A 20,039-nucleotide genomic window follows, 5' to 3' on the forward strand; every position below is an offset into this window, starting at 1 on the left:
AAAGAAGGGCCATCTGACATGGCAGTTAACCCCATCTGCCATGACCATAGCACCCATGCCTGCTCTCTTTTGGTTACTATTTGTGTAAAATTCCTTTTTCCAACCTTTCAATTTCAGTCTACTTGCATCCTTGGGTCTAAGGTGAGTCTCCTGCAGACAGTGTATGGATGGCTCATGTTTTCTTATCCATTCTATCAACCTATGTCTTTTGATCAGGGAGTTTAATCCATTAACATTCGATGTTATTACTGTAAAGGCATTATTTCAACCATTTTATCCTTTGGCTTTCATATATTCCACCTTATTTTTGTCCATCTTTTTACCTTTTTGGTTACCCTTTCTGATAGTTGTTACTTCTATACTCTCCTCTAAGCCTCTCTCTCTCTTGCCTTTTCTTTTCTGGCTGCAGAACTCCCTTTAGTGTTTCCTACAGAGCTAGATTCTTGTTTACAAACTCTTAGTTTCTATTTACCTGTGATTATTTAAAGCTCACCATTATAGTTGAAGTACAGGTTAGCAGGGTAAAGAATTCTTGGCTAGCAGTGTTCCTCTTTCAGTATTAAAATTATATCACACAAATGCCTTCTTGCCTTCATGTTTTCTGAAGAAAAATCTGCACTAAGTTTTATTGGATGTCCCCTGTATGTGACGTTTCCCTTTTTCTTCCTGCTTTCAGAATTTTCTCTGTATCTTTGGCCTTTGCATTCTTCGTATTATGTGTCTTGGAGTAGGTCTCTTTGGATTTATTCTAATTGGAGTATGCTGTGCTTCCTGGACATGTATATTTATGTCTTTCATAAGAGTTGGAAAATTTTCAGCCATTATTTCCTCAGCTATTCTTTCTGCCCCCTTTCCCCTCTTGTTTCCTTTTGGAACTCCCTTAACATGTATGTCAGTATACGTTGTGTTGTCATTCAACTCCCTGAGCCCCTGCTTAATTTTTTCCATTATTTTCTCTCTCTCTCTTCTTTCTCTTGAATTTCAGTTGTTCCTTCCTCTACGTTGCTGATTCTTTCTTCCATGATTTCAAGTCCATTGTTGTATGTTTCTATTGTATTGTTAATCTTACTTATGGTGTCTCTCATTCTCATAAGCTATCATTTTCCAATCCAAGATTTCAAATTTTTCTTTGTGCTCACTCAGTGTCTTCTTAATGTTTTTTTATTTCTATGACAATGTTGTCCTTCAACTCCATGATTTGATTTATAAGATTTTTGTATGAAACTCATTGATTAGCTGTTTTAAGTCTCGTGTCTTATCTGGAGCTTTAATTTGTTCCTTTGACCGAATCACATCTTCCTTTTACTTTGCATGGCTTGTAATTTTTTGCTGATGTCAAGGCATCTGATTCTCATGCTGAGTTTACTCTGATGTTCAATTTTTCTCTCTTGCCTATGGATTTATAGTTAAGTAGCTGTGTTCTACCACTGTTCATTGACTCTTGTTTCAACTTGTTCTAGATATTTAGGATTGCCCCTGTTTAACTGCTCAAACCTGGGCTAAGGACCCAGTAGTGGGGTGCAGGTCAGTTTCCAAGGGACTTGGAGAGGGTGGCAGTAAAGACACCTCTTTGCCTCTTTCATTTATTATTTTTCCTTTCTCATGCACTTTCTGTTCTGGCCAGCAGATGGTGCTCTTTGGCAGACCGCTTAGCTCACACCCCAGGCACTGAGGGGAATGCATTCAGTGGTAACTTCTCAGCCAGGTGAACACTGCAGAAGCAATGTCCTCAGGACTGGCCAAGCCTCACAAACTTTCTTAGAGGCTGTTCTCCACCCTTGGCCAGCCACCCGCTCTGTCCTCTTGTCCCCTCAGCAACCAGCCCAGGGCAGTAAGGAGGGTGTTTGAGAAGGCAAATTATCTGTAGCTCCCTGGGGGATCTCAGGGCTAACAATGCCATGGCCTCCCCAGCCTGGAAGTGTGTGACCCCTCCCATGCAGCAGACCAAATTCCCTGGCCAAAATCTGAATATGCTGTAAGCTGTCTTGGGGAAGAGGACCCCTGCAGCCCGCTCTGTCAGCCGCTGCAGTCCACAGCCGCTGCAGTCCACAGACTATTTGCTCCATAGTTGGGGGGAAGGGCGTCTGCTGCTGCTGCAGCTCTATACAGGGGATTTTTCAGGCAGCTGAGATTCCTTTCCTTCGTCCCTCTCTCTTCTGGGTGGTGCCTTGCCTTCCTCTGGTGTCCTGAGCCCCAAAGCAACCCTGGGAGAGAAGTGATCCCTCCCTCTCTTTAATCCTCCATCTTCCCAGAAGTCTCTAGGAGGCCGTAATTTTTAAGCACGAATGAGGATGATAACAGTGGTTGCTTACTCTTCAATGGCAACACCTAAAATTAGGGCAACAGCACTGGAGTCAGACAGACCTGGTCTATTGCTAGATCATACCGCTTGCTGGCTCTCTTTAAGGGCTTGAGTGAATGGCCCTCATTTCAATTTCCCTCAGCTTTGGTTTCCTCATCTACTAAGTGGGATAGCAATGACCAACTTCCATGACTATTCTGAAGATTAGGGAAAAGCTGCTTCAACCTCCTTGCACGTGGGAGGGCTCAATAAAGGGGGCAATAGTTATTGTTACTGGAGTTACATGGTGCTTTTGCATAGTTTTCTTACTTGATTTCACAATCACACCATGTAGAAGGGATTATTCTTTTCCTCTTCATTTTACGTGGATTTAGTCTATTTGTCTAGGCACCCAGCACATAAATATTAGGGTCATGACTTGAGTCAGCTCAAGACTCTGTATCTAGTGCTCAATCCCACTGGGAAGTAGAGCTGACACTTTTTCCTTGTGTCTTCAACATGTCAGAATATTGAGCTCCTGCTCTGTGGCTTGAGGCATGGAGGGAATAGTAGCAAATAAAATAAAGCTGTCCTTGACTTTTGGATTTCATGGTCTAGAGGGGGAGATGGTTCTCAAGCACACGGACACTTAAATGTGTGAGGTCAGACTCGAGCAACCTCATGGCAGGGCAGGAAAGGTGGGGTGGGAGCATCTGGTTTCTAGCAGGGCCACAGGGAAGTGAGACACACGCTCAATCCTGGGATCCTCCTAGAGCAGGTGTTTGCCAGGTAATGAGTCTATGCCAGACAGGGGGAAAGGGATGTGTGAGGCATCAGATGGAGCCAGTCCCCGCTAATTCCTGTTTCCCATTTGTAAAACCAGAGGCGAGAGAAAACATAGACAGTGCTAAACCCCTGACCTCCAACAGTAAACTTCAGAGGGAAGAGTTTATGCTTGATTCAGAATTCTTCAGCGACCCCTCGTTCATAGGAAAAAGATGTACTGGGTCTGATTTTTTGTGGACTGAGCTGCAGCAACCAAGGTGAATTGGGATGTAGGGAATAGTCCAGGCCAGGGGTTCCTAGGACCTGCCTGGCTAGAATTGTTAAAACTCAATGACTGGGAAGAGAACAGTCATGTTTTCAAAGACGAGGAGCCCTGCGAGCAGTGGACAGCAAGACGGAAACTCATGCCAAATTAGGTGCTAGGTTTTGTTAAGTGATAACTATACAGTTTATTTGATATTTAAAAGCAGGAATAGATAAGAAAAGAAACCTAATCTAAGAGGTGCTGCTCCCCCTGCTTAGGCAAGCTATGTTGAGTATAAAAGAAATATATTTTCCATGCCAAATTAAAAAATGTAAACAAACTCAAAGAAAGGATTTAAAAATTACTTACAGTTTCACTCTGAGAGAAACCCCAAATTAACTTTTCATTCTAATTCTTTGCAGTATTTTCAATGTAGAGAATATAAACATGTATATATATTTATATCATTATTAATTACCTGTGTTATATAACATAATCATAGTTATAAATCATATCAAATATATAATATCTTTATGAATTATTCTATATGGTTATAGAAATAGTTATGTGTATATACATATTTACATAATTAAATATATCATTGTAAATTCATACCAATGTTTAGTTTTTTAAAATCGGTAAACAACATATATTGCTTAAAAAAATCAGCAGTACAAAAGAAAAGTATTTCTCTATCTCTCCCATCCTCTCCCTGATTCTTCCATTGAATAACAACACACCTGACAAAGAAAGAAACCCACCTGTCTTTTTTCGTTTAAAATGTATCTTGGAGATTAATCCATATTTGTAGATACAAAGATATGTAGATCTGCTCAATTTTTTTTAATGGCTGCATCATATGGATACTATATTTTTTATTTAATCTACAAATCTAAGTTGGATTGTTTCCAAACAATTGCTATTCCAAAACAAAGCCACAAACAGCACACTTGAAACATTTGTGACACTACATCAGAAGACTAAATTGTTAAAGGAAAACTGCCAGGTTAAAGAGTATGATCATGTTAAATTTGAGAGATATCAGCAAATTGTTCTGCAAAGCAGATTCATCAATATGCCACTCACACATACCATATATGCAAAGTCCTTTTCTCATTCTCATTGTGATTTTTTTAACTTCAAAGATCGTGCTTTTATTTTTATTTCTTTTTCTTTTTTTGTATTTTTTTAAAAGATACATAGACCACATAAAATGTTACATTAAAAAATGTAAGAGGTTCCCATATATCCCCACTCCCCACCCCACCCCACTCCCACATCAACTACCTCTTTCATCAGTGTGACACATTCATTGCATTTGATGAATATATTTTGCAGCACTTCTACACAGCATGGATTATAGTTACATTGTCGTTTATACTCTCTCCCAGTCCATTCAATGCATTTACTTATTGTAATTTTATTTTGTATTTTCCCTAGTTTGAGCAAGTTAAGAAACTTCATGTATTTTTAGAACTCACTTATGTTTGCTTTTTTGTGAATTTTCCATTAAAATTCTTTATTTTCTCACTGGATTGTTTTACCATGTTAATGATTTATAAGAGCTTTTTATATATCAAGGAAATTAGTCCAAGGTATATTGCATGTGTCGAAAAACAGGGGTTTTAAACTCATAAAAAAGTAAAATGTGCCAATCTTCCCTTTTCTAGCTTCTGGATTTTGGGTTTTTCTTAAAAAGCCTTCCCTAATTATAAGATTATTGACGGAGGGAAATCACACTGAAGAGCAAGAACAGTGTCAAGTGGAGAGACCAACCCCCGAAGAAGTGCGACACCGTCAGCAAAGGAAGAGAGCACAGGGGTCTGCACGGCAGAGCGTGAAGAATGCATGTGACCATCAAGACTGGCCTGCTGTGGGAAGACGGGAACCTGCTAGTGGTTTTATCTGATCAAGATAAAGCAGGGGCTCAACCTGCTTTATCCTCCTAAAAGATCACAGCGCTACAAGTGAGAGAGCAGCAGGCCACAAGGGAAGCAGGAGGGAGCCCAGGTGAGCCATGGTGGTGGCAGGATCAGGTGCAGATGGCCAGAGCAGGTGCCCTCTAATAGGACAGACACCGTTTTCAGTGGTGGCAGAGACCAAAGATCACACCGAGGTGACGTCCAGAAGGCATTTGTCTAAGGCATCCAAGGAGCGGTTAGGGAGCCCTCATTCCTGGAGAAGGGACTTCATCTTCCTTGGTCACCATTTCCTCATGCAGAATGAAAGAAATAATTTGTAAGGAGAGAACGATGGAAACACCCAAGATTAGGCTTATCTCCTACCCTTGCCCTCCCACGGGAGATACCTGGATGTGCACAGGTGGTTCTTTTCCATCAGAAACACATGCCGCATCTGGCCCTCTGCTGAGCATGGGGATATGAGCTGAGTGGGGCTCCATCGTCACCCTCGGGTGCCCTGAGTCCAGTAAGGGAAGCTGAGTCAGACACCTGATCTGGTAACGCATAGCGTGTGAGCAAGCTGGGAGAGCTGGGTGTGAACGGGCAAGAGTTAGTGAGTAAACAGGGCCAGGCAAGCAGAAAAGAGCACATGGGTCCACTGGGGGAGAGAGGGAGTGACGCAGGGGCACACATTGACTGGAAAGAACAAATACTGCTTCTTACCTTCATCAAAATTTAGCCTCCGATGCCCTATTTCATGGTTTGCAAAATATTCTCCAACAAGTGAGTTCATCTAATCTTCTGAAGATCCAGGGTAGGGATCTGCTATATGTACAACTAGGGAAACTGAGGCACACACAGGTGAAGTGACTGGGGTCACCTGGCTGTTAAGTAATTAGCTGGTTCCAAGCCGCAGCCTCCTGTCGCCTCACTCAGTCCTTCTTCCCAGATGCTCAAAAAGAAAACACTTTGAGAGACATAGCATGAGTGGAAATCCTAAAAGGAAGCACTTGAAAAGGCCATTCCAAAAACAAGCAAAGCATCAAAAGAGCAAGTTTGGCACATGGCAAAGGGGCTGGCTTTCCTTGCCGCCCACATCCCGGGCCCCTGCCCGTTCGCAGTTGACCTGTGGGGCCAGGAGCTCCTGGGGGGTCAGGCTGGGCCCTCCATCATAGACAGGCACTTAGGGCTCCTCTTAGAGTCGAATAAAGCCACTAAAAGATGGAGAAGGTGTAATTAAGCTATAATCACCTGGTCAGAAAGTCTTTCAGGGACACGTAATGGGATGTTAAAGGCTCAAGGCTTGACCCTCTAGCTGCCTATTATGAGGCTGGTGAAGACAGATAAACAGATCATTATGGCACCTATAAACCTGGGAAGTTAATTTAAAACGCTCCTGTTCATCATCTTTCAGCCCTGGCTCTCCCACCCATAAAAGCGGTGAAGGCTTGGCACTCGGACACGGCTCTTACCTCTCTGCTTCCCACATTAAAAATGCTGAGGATTTAGATTCCCTTTCGCTGCATGGAAGCTGACGTTGCCTTTGGTTTAGTCCCTAAGGGTGCCTGATCCCTTGGTTCTGCCAGATGGGTGACTTCCCTGCCCCCCACGACCCATCGCCTTTCCCAGCTTAGGTTCTTGGGGGGGGGGGGGGGGGAAATGCTCCCTGAAGTAATTTCTGATGAGGCAGACCAGGATACCCGTTCAGGATGAGTGTGTATGTGTGTGAGTGTGCACGCAATCCCATTTGTGTGGAGGTGAGGCGAGGGGGTTGAAGGACGGGGGCCAGGAAGTGGAGAGCGAAGTGCTGAGAAATTAAAAATTGGAAAATCCCTGAGACCATCTCCACAGTTCAGCCGGGGCTTCTGAGTCCCAGAAAGCAAACCAGGACATCCGGCCTTGTTTTTTTTTAACCTCCCCACCACCACCACCACCTCGATGGTTCTCTTGTCTATCTGCTCCTTGTTTGCTCGCCTTCTCCAGGAGGCACTGGGAACCAAACCTGGGACCTCCCGTACGGGAGGCAAGTGCCCAGCAGCCTGAGCCACATCTGCTCCCCGCAGGCTGCGGGGTCTGCTGGCTTGTGGCATCTGCTTGTTTTTAGGCATCTGGCTCATTGTGGCGGGTGCAGTGTCTGCGCGTCTTCTTTAGGAGGTGTCAGGACCCGAACCCAGCACCTCCCATGTGGCCCAACTGGTTGAGCCACATCTGCTTCCCCAGCCCTGTTTTGTTTTGTTTTTTTCTTAATTTCTTTTTGTTTTTTCCCCAGTAAATAATTATTGAGGCTTCTTCTGGGCACAGGTGTTACAAGATAGGCTTACATTATCTTCAGAAGAAGAGAGAAAATAAAGCAGCCAACAAAAGAACAAGATCATTTGCATTAGCTGTAAATGTTAAGAAGAAACAGTTCATGGTGATCTGATAGACCGTGCTGGGTGGTTGGGATTTAGATTGAGCTGACAGGGAAGTAGTGACACTGGAGGTCGTCTTTAGTGATTAAAAAAAAAAAGGTCCTGGCAAGGGGAGGTCAGAGGTCAGAGGTCCAGGCTGAATGGAGGAGGAGCAAGACACAGGCCTCAAGGCAAGACCGAGTTTGCACGTTTATGAAATTTTATTATTCTTGTTAATTTTCCCATTGCCCTCCCCAGCCTTTAGAACTTCTTGTTTTTAGGGTTAATTCAATCTCTTCTGTGCTGTGGAGGATAAAAATGCCCCATGGCCAAATTTGGGCCATTTAGTAACGGGGAGCCAAAGACGATCCTGGGGCTGACTCAGGTCAGCATCTTAACCCGGGAAACTGCTCGCATCCCCCTTGCCAAGCACAGCCCAGTATGAAGCTGGCTGTCAGTATTCTTCAGAGACCTGCTAAATTAAATTCATGCCTTATATTGCAGAAGTTTTAGGTTCATTTCGGGCTCTTTCTCCTGCTTGGCAGGAACTGAGCAATCAGCAGTCAGGCAGGAAAGGGAGACGAAGACACATTAAGAGAAAAGTAATCACAGGATTCAGACGAAGGTGCCTTTGACTGACAGAATGGCGTATTCCCCTGAGCTAGCGCTCGGAGAGTCAACCTCGTGCCCCTCCGGAGGTGACACAGCCACCCCCACGTCACGCTGGCTGACAGGCCCGAGCCTCCCGGGATATCTGGCCCTCGAGCCAGAATCCTGGAGGGTGTGGGTGGGGAGACGGCAGGGCACAGCCTCAGGATGCACGGATACCCGTGAGCAACGCAGGCTGCCCAGGATCTGCTTTCCATTCTCAACGCTTCCAGGTCAGATGAAGCACTACCGAGGAGAACAAGAGACGTTGAAGGGATGTGGCTCAACGGTTAGGGCATCCACCTACCACATGGGAGGTCTGCAGTTCAAGCCCCGGGCCTCCTTGACCCGTGTGCAGCTGGCCCACGCGCAGTGCTGATGCGCGCAAGGAGTGCCGTGCCACGCAGGGGTGTCCCCGCGTAGGGGAGCCCCACGCGCAAGGAGTGCGCCCTGTAAGGAGAGTCGCCCAGCGCGAAAGAAAGTGCAGCCTGCCCTGGAGTGGTGCCTCACACACTGAGAGCTGACGCAGCAAGATGATGCAGCAGAAAGAGACACAGATTCCTGGTGGTGCTGACAAGAATGTAAGCAGTACAGAAAAACACACAGCAAATGGACACAGAGAGCAGACAACTGCGGTAGGCGGGGGAGGTGGAGAGAAAAAAATAATCTTTAATAAAAAAAAAAAGTCATTGAAAACTCTGTAGTGCTCTACATCTGAGAAACCCTAAGTTGTGAGCAGACATTTGTGTTCACTGGCTCATAAGCCTTTATAAGAGTACTACAGCCCTGGGGGTTCCTTGGTTTGCATCTCTGCCTCCGCACGGTTCCTCCTTCTGGCTTCTACTTCTGCTGCTCAGTTGTCTGAGCCCATCTAGATGTCCTCTCCTGAGAAGGACGTCAGCCATAGGGACAGAGGCCCACCCTGACTCAAGGTGGTCTTAGCATCTAAATAGGATCTTCCAAGACCCTGTTCACAAATGAGCCCACCCTTAACCAGTAAGAACATCGTTAAAGGTCCTGTTTACAAATGGGCTCACGCTCAGAGGAATGCAGATTCACACTTGAACCTGTCTTTTCAGAAACCATGATTCAATCCCTAACAGCTGGTAAGAGTGTCTCCATGTCCCCACCCCCAGACTGCTCTTCTTTCAGGACGACGAGCACACGTCTCTGTCAGTGAAGTCTTTCCTGACAATCCTTCCTTCCGGTGAACCCCTTCTCTGGGCAGAAGCCCAGCACACACCTCCCTGATGACTGCCACCCCGATCGTAATCCACTGTTCTCAGGTCCAGGTTCCTCTGCAGAGGGGGATCCCTCCAGGCCCCCGGCAGTGGCTTATTTGTACCTCTATCCCTAGGACCAAGTACTCTGTCTGATGTATTCCATGTGTTCAGGAAATATTTTCACAAACATTTTGGATGAATGAAACCCCTCTTCAGCCAAGATGCTGCTTGGAAGAAATACCCTGAGCCACCCTGTCCTCATACTAAGACATCATTAGATGCTGAAATGTGGCCTTTGGGCTGCAGCCTTCTGAAAACTGTCCCCACTGTCCCTGGCATGAGGCATCTTTGTGGCACCCCTCGGCACCACTGCAGCTTCTCCAACATGAAGAGCTCTATACACAAATTGAGGAAATGGCATGGCAAGCCTGCTCTTTAACATCAGACTCCCATGTGTGATTACAAATTAGAATCAGATTTTGAGGAGGTGGAGGGCATGAGATCCAGGAGAAAGGCACTGGCATTAAATGGATCCTGCCTTAGCAAAATGCAGTTTCCCACCATCCTTTGTGTTTGAGTGGCCAAGTGGGGCCACCACCAGTAAATACGACATCACCACTGTCGTTTCCTGGCGGTGCTAGACTTTATCATTGGCTGCAATCCCCTGCCTACAGCCACAGCCCTCCCCTCCCATGACATCTTCAAGGGTGGAGTGGACCTGCCCTCCCTTTGACTTTGATCTTGGTCATTGAATTTGCTTTGACCAATATCATATGGACAAAAGTGACCCTCTGCTGGTAGTGATCCTTGGCCCAAGGGACCTCACATGTTTCTGCTTGTCCTCTTGTTCTTTTGTCATGACCAAGAGAAGACCATGCGTGTCTGGAGGAGAGAGACAGGGTGGTCTCAGCCAACCCAGTCTTGTAGCAAGAGGCAGTACCTCTAGCTAAACCCAGCCTCGATCAATCCTTCCTGAATGAGAGAGGAGGTGAGTGAGGCCGGCCAAGAACTACAAGTGCATGAGCAGTAAACGCCTGTTGTTGTAAACCAGAAGCTTTCATCGTTGCTTCTCACTCAGCGTTATCATGGCAACACCTAGCTGATACATCCCTGAATTAATTTTCTATTGCTGCATAGCAAATTACCACAAACTTAGTGGCTTTAAACAACACAAATAAATTATCTCACAGTTTCCATGGATCAGGAATCTGACCCAGTTAGCTGGGTGCTCTGCTCAGAGTCTCACCAGGCTCAAGTCAAGGCCATGTCTGCAATCTCTTCTAAGGCCCTTGATATTCTTCCAAGTTCACTGGTTGTTGGCAGAAGAATTCAGTTCCTTGAGGAATCTTGAGGGTAATCTTAGAATTCTGCCCACCACAATCCCCAGAATCTCATTTTCACCCACTCAAGTGTTGCTTTGTGAGAGTTTACATTGGTGGCCAACAAGTACTTCCCTCTCCAAATGTAAATGATTATTCAGATCTTCTCCACCTCTACCATCCCCTATGGGAGTTTGACAGGAAGTCAGACAGAGTGAGTATCTAGGAAACCTCTTGCTGCCCCAGAGTGGTGATAGCTCTGGCAGGAGTCTGTGGCAAAAGGGCGACAGGAGAAGACAACACAGAGCACCTGAGAATGGCCACTAGCTAAACGTAGATTCTGGCACTCAGTGGGCTTCACCAAACTGCCTCCCTGCATTTCAGAGTCTGAGACCCAGCCATTCCCGATGTCCATTCCCGATGGTTAGCCCACTGGGACTGGCCACCTCAAAAGAGCAGCGGCCTGACGCAACTGCCTTAGGAATCAGAGAAACAAGTTCCAATCCCACCTTGATGTCATTCAGGTTAGAACCAATTGCGCTAGATATGTACAAACCACAAAAATGATGGATTTGCACATTTCTGTTATGAGCATGGATTGTTTTATGTGCTCTGAGGTTGGACTGCTTGGGTTTGAGTTCTTGCTCCACCATTTAGTAGCTGGGTGACCTGGGAAAACCACATAAGTTCCCTGGCTTTCTTTTTCCTTATCAATGAAAGGATAACACCACCTGCTTCATAGAGTTGTTGTGAGGATTAAATGAAAAAAAATAGATGTGACGTTGATTGTGACCTTGACCAATGGCAAAGTCAGTTTTCTTTCTTTCCCTCTCCCTCCCTCCCTCTCTCTCTCTCTTTCTCTCTCTCTCCCTCTCTCTCTCTTTCTGTCCTTTCATTCTTTCTCCATATCATCTTAGGCATTAGGAAAACAAACATAAATGAGACCCAATTCCTACCCTTGATGAAGTCCCGTGAGGCAAGACAGAAGAAAAGAACTATTTCAACAGGGTCTTAAATTGTATTGCTCCCCTCTGAAGAAAAAGCGGAGATGAACTTAGATGCTTGGAAAGATGCCAGGCAGGTAAATAAACCAGTTTGAAAACTGGGAGTAGAGCTGGGGAGTGAGCACAAAGAGAAAAGGAAGTAAGGAGAACACTTTGATATTTCATCTGCCTCTTAGGAAATCGCAGTCCTAGTCCTCTCCCTCATTTGATATGAAACACTGGCCCTCGGGGTGTGTCCGTGGCTTCAGGGCACAAGAGATGGTTCACCTCGGACCAGTGGCAGTCAGTGAGGACACAGGGAGATGAGCTTTGCAGTCCACTGTGTTTCCGGCCCCTCTTTGTGTATAGCTGGTGTCATATAAACTTGATCTTTTAATGAAGCTTCAATTCAGATGCACACGGCTCTGTCCAAGTGGCAAATGCAAAAGAAAGACCAGGGTGACATCAAGGACACGATCCCTTCTCGTACCGTTTCAGTGTTCTCTGAATCAGATGACACAAGTTTGGGTAGTGAGCTATTACCTTCTGGAATGAGTAATGGAGGAAAATCCTCCATACGTTTTCCCTGTAAGCTGGAGGGTAAATCCAATTAGTTATCTCTTAGGACAACCCGTAAATATTATCAGGACATAAAATATTGCAGACATTTGGAAAGAAAATACAGTCACCTAAATATTGATGGTTTTCAACTGAAAATTGAAATTTTCCAGCAGAAAGCAGCTAAGATATGACTCGCTCAGTCTCCCCAGTTCCTCAGTGTGGGCCGAGGGCCCAGTAGGTTCAGTTTTGATCATTCATTCATCCACCCATTCATGAGGTAGAGAATTCCAGAGGGCCACCTCTGGGAATGCAAAGCCGTTGAGGACTGCACTGCCTACTGTGCCAGGTAGAAGTGTAAAGTGGCAATTTGGGGTTGTATGGTGGCTAAAAGACAGGTAAGCCTAGGAAGCTGGGGAGAACAGGACCCAAGCTCCTAATCCAGTCTCTGATATCAAGGAAGGCTGCCTGGAAAAGGTAACACCTTAGCTGAGGCTTGAAGGGGTCCCAGCCATCTCGTCCAGGGCAGACACCTGGCAGGTGTGTTCAACATAAGATCATTGATAGGTGGGGAGGGGGGGGATGGTTTAAAGTAATTTGAGTGGGTCAAGGTTGCAAACACAAATGCTTCCAGGAGCCAAAGAGCTCTCTTAAATGAGCTAAGAACCCAGGGACAAGGAGCTAGGGAGCTGTGGAGACAGTGGGAACGTACAGAGTGAGGACCCCAGCCCCTTTGCCCCTCCCCCAGGACTGCCAGAACTGTCTATTATCAAATAGAAACTGGAAATCTAAAGTCGTCTTATGAAACCTCCCAATTTGGATGTGTCAGTAACTGATTCAAATTTTTAAACAGCCCATAAAGACCCAACAATAGGCACCTGCAGGCCATTTGTGGCCCACGGGCTGCCAGCTGGTGACCTGTGATTACCTGCGCCCTTAGGAGCCTCGCCCGGGTTTTGTTTACAGCATCCCATTTCATCTTCCCCAAAAGTTCTTGCAGAGAGGAGCTCACCAGGATGCGAGGAGGAGAATAGACCTATCCCTGACGTTCCACATGGTCCCCCATGGCTCCCTGAAATAATAAGTGGGTGAATAAATGAGGGAACCAGACAGCAGGGCCAAGAGAGGAATTCTAGGCAGAGGAAATCACATGTATGGAAACCCCAAGGCAGAGGTACCCAGGAAGCTGCTGGAGTATGGAATGAAATTTATGACCAGAGAGTGAGAAGGGCCAGGTCATGATTTTGAACTTTATTTGATGAATGGGAGCATGCACAAGTTTCTCTACTGGCCTGTGACTCGGTTTCTCCCTCTGTAGAACGTACTTCCTCGGGTTGTTGTGAGAATCCCATGAGAGGATGCACTTAGAACCAGGCCCGGGGCTTCCCAAGACTCAGCAGGACATGGCCACGGCCATTCTTTTGTGAGCACTGACCTACCTCGGCCACAGAGGCCCTTCTTTCCACCCCCCTCCTCTCGCAACCCCTCCCATCCCTGGCGCCCAAGCCAGCAGCAGGCCTGGCCCCTGCCCATCTGCACAGAGGGGCCAGGCCAAGGGACAACGCCCCAGGTGCCAAGAATGTCACCTTGTGGAGGACACAGGGCTCTTTGCAGAGACCTCCATCTCCACTCTTGGTGCTTCTGCACAGCGGGGACAGATGAGGCTGTTTTGCCTCCCATGGCTCCCTTGCTGGGGCGATGACCTGGAGGCCTGAGGACGGTGCTCAGGTCACACTGGGATTTTTTTTTTTTTTAAGATTTATTTTGTATTTATTTCTCTCCCATTCCCCACCCCAGTTGTCTGTTCTCTGTGCCTATTTGCTGCATGTTCTTTGTCCACTTCTGTTGTTGTCAGCGGCACGGGAATCTTTTAGTTGCGTCATCTTGTGTCAGCTCTCCGTGTGGGCGGCGCCACTCCTGGGCAGGCTGCACTTTTTTCATGCTGGGCAGCTCTCCTTATGGGGCGCACTCCTTGCGCATGGGGCTCCCCTACACGGGGACACCCCTGCATGGCAGGGCACTCCTTGGGCGCAACAGCACTGTGCGTGGGCCAGCTCATCGCACAGGTCAGGAGGCCCTGGGTTTGAACCTTGAACCTCCCATGTGGTAGGCAGACGCTCTATCTGTTGGGCCAAATCTGCTTTCCACACTGGGATATTTTAATACATAGTTCGGGGAGTGGAATTCAGGGGTGTCAGGTGTCTGTGAAATCTGAAGGCTTTGACTTCAAAGAAGAAAACCTGTCCTTTTGGGTAAACACCTCCAGAGCTTGGAGCGGTACTAAATCCTAACAAAAGCACGTACCACTCACCTGCCAGCCCACTGGGGTCCTCCAGCCCCACGAAGGGAAGAGACCGTGATCTCCACTGCACAAAGGATTGAGGGTCCAAAGGTTCAGTGACCTGCCCAAGGCCACACGGCCAAAGGTGCCTGAGCCCGACACCAATGCAGGTCCCTTTCTTTTTCCTGAACAGGGCGCCATCCTGGGTAGGGTCCACCCTGCAAAGGGCTCGGCTGAGAAAGTGCTCCCAGGTGGGGGGTGCTGGTCCTGGGAGGACAGCAGCAGAAGTCACTCATCCCCGCGACTGCAGTGAAAAGCCACCCTCACCTCCCGAGGCGTTCACCCCCCACCCCCATAAATAAATAAATAAGCCACGAACAAGAAAAAAAGTTTCTGACTTTCCGTAACCTTTTCTTAGAGTTCAGGTTATTTCTTTAATGCATTTGTCTGCTTTAAAATTGTCTTCTTAGCCTCTCAAGGGAAACCAATATAATACACCATCACATTTCTCACCGGAGAAAAAAGAACACTTACTCTTAATAGGTGGCAATTTTGCCAGATGTTATTGACATAGTAAGTGCGAAATTTCCGTGATACTCAATGCAGAGTGCAGCAGATTAAAGAACAATGAGGCACAGTGCAAAATGAAGTTTCAAAAGCTGCAGTGTCAAAGTCAGGTAAGGTGTGAAAAAATTACATCTTCGCAACACTATTAAGAGCAAGTTTACAAATTACCCTATCCGGCACAAATTTCAAAGTAAATTCCCCAAGACTAGGGAAAGTTTTGCAAGTGTTATTTCCGCCTCCCCCCCCCCCACCCCCTGTCAGCATTTCTTTCTCTGCATCTTTTGCAAGGGTGGTAAAGAGAGAGAGAGCTGGGTTCAGTCACAGCTCCCTTCCCCTCTGGCAGGGAAGGAGAAGGGGCCAATGGGCCCACTCGGCAAAACAGGCTGAGACACCCCTTGAGCCACCACCTAGACACCCTCCGGCAAACAGAAAGGCTTTGTCAAGCACAAAAGAAGCCAGGCGCCCACAGCCTTGTGCTGGAGGTGCGTCAGGCGTGCTCTGCACAGCACACCTTCAAAGCAGTAGGTATTACCTCGCCCTCTCCCAAACCACCTGGAGATGAGAAAACTGAAGCTCAGCGCTGGAAACTGACCTGCTGGAAACAATACCGCTGGGTGGTCACAGGCCTGGGGCTCCAGTCCAGGCCCTCTGCCCTTTCCCTTTAATAAGGCCACAGATGTGAAATGGTCTCTACGTGGTGAAAGAAATCTTCAGCAAATAGCCGAGGTAGTAAAACGACTGCAAGCAGAGCTACTCCTCTTGGGGCTGGGGACAGTGGGATTGTTGGGGGCGCCACAGCACGACTTGCTCTGTTTTCCTCAATTCCATGTGGATCTTGAGTGAATGTCATTGAGGAGGAGCAGCCCAGAGCTGAGTGTTTGAGACTGGGTGAGGATGTGTTTGAAAGGGCAGGTGAGCATGAGTATACACACACACATGAGGAGAAAGGGCCCATGGACTTGAACAGATTTGCTAAGAGGTTGACGATTCTCCCACATTTAAAAGTCCTGTCCTGGGATGTGGCTCAAGTGATTGGGCTCCCATCTACCGTCTGGGAGGTGCAGGGTTTGATTCCCAGGTCTCCTGGTGAAGACAAGCTGGCCAGTGTGGAGAGTGCTGGCCCAAGTGGAGAGATGGCGCAGCAAGATGACGCAACAAAAAGAGACACAGAGGAGAGACAATAAGAGATGCAGCAGATCAGGGAACTGAGATGGTGCAAGAGATTGAGCACCTCTCTCCCACTTGGAAGATCCCAGGAACCATTCCTGGTGTCCCCTAAAGAGAAGACAAGCAGACACAGAAGAACTCTCAGTGAATGGACACAGAGAGCAGACAACAGGGTGGTGGGGGGGGGGTGTAATAAATAAATAAATACATCTTTAAAAAAATGAAATACAAATTAAAAAATAAAACATCCATCCCACAATAAATACATGTGTAGACCTGCTATGGAAGTTCCACTTAGACCTTTGACAAACATATCCTGACCTTAAATAAAAGCACAATCCCTGGGATAGTCAGTTCCAACCTGTTATTTTTTTAGTTCCACTTTTAGTTTTGAGATTTGTATAGGTTCTCTTGCAGATCTTTCACCAAGTTTCCCTGATACGGCACCCTTGCATTACAGGGGTGCAGTAACGCAACCAGGCTATGGCATCAGTGGCACCCACTGATCATATTCCATCCCCCAGTCTCACTGCCCTCAGTGGTGTGCTTGTGCGGGTCCAACGGATTTTTCTTTAATGAAATACTTCTAAAGAGAGTGAATCCCAGCATAACACTATATCCACCTCCAAGGGAGGACCACAAGAAAAGAGGTGGCATGGCCCAGAAAGAATGCAGCAGATCTCAAATGAGCATTGACTGAGAGAAAGCTGACCCAACCCAAGCACGTCCAAAGTGAGGAGCATGTCAGAGCAGCAGCTTCAAGTCCTGGCCCCTCGGTGGGGATGAGGCAGCTGGGTGAGATCTTGCCTTGATCTTGGAGAGCCCAGATCTGTCCAGCTTTGTAGATGATGATTACTGCCCTTAGTCCTGCTGGGAGGCAAACAGAGAGGAGGGCTAAGGAGATGCTGCCTGCAGGGCTGGCAGGAGGTGGAGTGACCTCTTTGTCAAGACTTTGGCTCTATAAATGGTTTTGCTGTGATTCCAGAGACTTGACTCCATCAGGAGGCAAGAACAAAAATGCAATTTCTGCTGGGCAGTGCCAACCTTCCACCTTCCAGAAATCCCTTGGGTTGGCGTCACTCGGCCCAGATCCTTCTATTCCCCTCAACCACTCTTGGCCCTTTAAACACACAGACCATAGAACTCCAGCAGCAGATTCTACTCAGCCCTGGATGGGACTTTAAACCATTGAGTCAAATCCAGCCCCATTTCATAGGTGGGGAAACTGAGTCCTCAAAGACAGGTGGGACCGTACAGGCACCCGAGAGAAGAACAAAATTGAAGATGAGTGTAGAGCTGACAAGCATGAAACAGCAGAATGACTCAGCCTTGGAGGTAGTCTGATGTGGGTTTGTATATCAGGGGCTAACAAATCACTTCTTTAATGAACCAGAGTAAATATTTCAGGCTCTATGGGACTGCTCAACTCTTCCCTAGAAAAGGAAGCAATCACCTATAGCGTGAACTAACAGACTTGGCTGTGCTCAAAAACCAGTTATGACAGTAAGCAAAGGGCAAGGCACCCTTAAACCTCACAGCTCTTGGGGCAAAGGTGACCTCTTGACCATACTGATGGCCCCCTCACACGTGCTCCCTTTACCCAGGTCACGATTGGCAAAAACAGGTGGCAAGCAGGACTGGGCTCCTGAGCCAATTTGCTGATTCTTGGTCAGAGGGCTATCAAGATAACAGATGATATACATGGAGTTCTCTAGAAGAACACTAGACTTGTAATTGGTGCTCAAGATACCTTGGGTATTATGTGTGTTTGCATAACGTTGTATCCAAACACATATAATATGGGTCTGATCCTAGAGCACGCTAATACCACTTACACCACTTGAATGATCCTCAAAGACTGGCAAAGTCTCTTCTGGAAGCTTTCAGCAGAGGGTTGTGTGTGGAAACAGAAATTCAGACCTTTGCAACCATCTCCCATTTATATTTCAAATAAGCTCTTGAACTGACGGGGTAAAAAATACTTAGCTATTGCAAGGGATTTGATAATACTATACTTGGGGCCTAAAAAGAGTGAGGATTTTTTAGGAGCAACTCAACTACATGTGAAGTTGCCTCTCACCCAGGAAACCCAGACTCAGCCAGCAAGCAAGGCCAGGCCACGACTTGGTATGGCACAGAGACAGTGCCCTGAAATGTGACTTCTAAGCTCACACCATCAACACAGGTCAGAAGTATCCAGACGGAGCATATGAGAAAGGGCAGAGGTGATGGCATGTGTAAAGCGCCTGCGGCAGGATGCAGAACATCTGGGACAATGGGAGAAGGGCAAAGGGGACTGGAGCACAGCTAGGCGGCCACAATGTGATGCTGCACCGTGCAACAGGAACAGGGAGATGAATATGATGCAGCACGTGTCCACAGGAAACTCTCAACTTAAAGGAAGTTACAGACAGGCAAGAGCCACACAAAAAGTGTAGGCAAGGTGCAGAGGTAGACCCAAGGATGGAGACTGTCTTATTTATTGAAAGCTGCTGGGAGCAAAACTTCAGAAATGGGTTGGTTTTTATAATGGGATTAGGGGAAAATCTTACAGTTCCAAGGCTATGAAAACGTCCAAATCAAGGCATCATCAGAGATGCTGTCTCACCAAATGTTGGCTGCTAGGTTTCAGACTCTTGCCATGTGGCAAGGCAAAGTGGCAGCCAATCTCTGACTTCTCCTCTAGGCTCAATTCCTTCCCGAGCTCAACTGTGGGCAATCGCGCACATGGCTCATTTCTTCCCGGGCAACAGTGCTTCAGTTTAGGGCCACTCCACTGATTCCAGCCTCTCTCTCAGCCTGTTGGCATTTCTCTATCTTTCTGTAGCTGTAGGCAATCCTATAGTCCTTCCTTAGTGTTAAGGTAAAAATGGCTGCTTTCTCTGTGTGTCTCCATTTATATAAAACTCCAGCAAGAGGACAGAGACCTAACTTGGGTCATGCATCACTAATGTAATCCAGTTGAAGGCCCTGAAGTGATCCAATCAAAAGTGATCTAATCAAAAGTTCCCTTAACTAAACCTAATGCAATCAAAGGGTCCCACACCCACAGGAATGAATTAGTTCTAAGAACAAGATCTTTTCTGGGATTCACAAAACTTCTGCCTGTCACAGAGACTTAGAAGATAGAAAAGGCTTCACAAGGGAAGTGGCAGTTGCTTGAATATTGAAGAATGAATAGGATTTTGTTAGGAGGAAAAGAGAAGGAAAAACATTTCAGGTAGAGGAAACAGAGGATTGAAGCCTAGACACCTGGAAAAATGTGGAGGAAACACTTTAAGTGATGAAATTTGTGGCTGGAAAAGATTCATGGACAGGACACCATTTCTTCTTTCTTTACAAAATTTGAGGGAATCATCCAACACTATAGAGCCTGGTCTATACCAGAAACGAAACCAAACTATGGAAGATGAACCTTACTATTTTTGGATTGTTCCCAGGTCCCATGGATTCTTCAGGTCAAAGACCGGGTGACATCCATGTCTGTCCCCCTGTGCCTATGATGGGGCCTGGTCAGAGTGAGAGCACAATTACTGTTTGTTGAATGAATAAATAAATGAACAAGTTATCTAAAGACTCAACCCTGGTATTTCTTTTTATATTTTCAGATATAAAAAGAACTTTCCTTGGTTTAATGATAAGGCACACTTTTTTCAAACCCTCACACATGTTTGGAATCATCTCACACTGA

This window comes from Dasypus novemcinctus, chromosome 3, assembly GCF_030445035.2.
Source record: "Dasypus novemcinctus isolate mDasNov1 chromosome 3, mDasNov1.1.hap2, whole genome shotgun sequence".
Lineage (NCBI taxonomy): Eukaryota > Metazoa > Chordata > Mammalia > Cingulata > Dasypodidae > Dasypus > Dasypus novemcinctus.